Below are 548 nucleotides of genomic sequence, written 5' to 3' on the forward strand. Positions count from 1 at the left end.
TTTTCGATTCCAACACTGTGGTGATTGTTTTAAACCGTACAACGACTTATCTAACTTGCACACTAGTCCGGGTTCACACTTTAGTTCCTGAGGTGGTGACATAAAAATATCTTAGTCAAGATGTTCATATAAAAATGCAGTTTGTATATAGAACTGCATGTCTGGCTTCTTAACCATAGTCCATGTTTCATTTTTCACTAGTGCATCAAACTCTTCATTTATGGCAGTTTTCCATTTTTCTTTGTGACTACTTGACACTGCTTCTTCATACCTTTGTGGTATATCAATTTCAGTAAAATTTACCTCAAAATCATTTAATCTGGCTGGTAAACGTCTATTTCGTTGTGGTCTCAAGTTGGGTATATTGTCAACATCTTGTAAAACTTCTATTTCATTATTACTGTTTATTTGTTCTTCTTCTTGTCTCTCTTCAAGTTCATTTTCTTGTATTTCAAAAATTGTCACATCATCTTCTGCTGCTATCTTGATCATATTGTCTTTCTTTGCACTGTACATTTTCTCATTGAAAAACACATTTCCAGATATCA

This window comes from Diabrotica virgifera, chromosome 2, assembly GCF_917563875.1.
Source record: "Diabrotica virgifera virgifera chromosome 2, PGI_DIABVI_V3a".
NCBI classification, from domain to species: Eukaryota; Metazoa; Arthropoda; class Insecta; order Coleoptera; family Chrysomelidae; genus Diabrotica; species Diabrotica virgifera.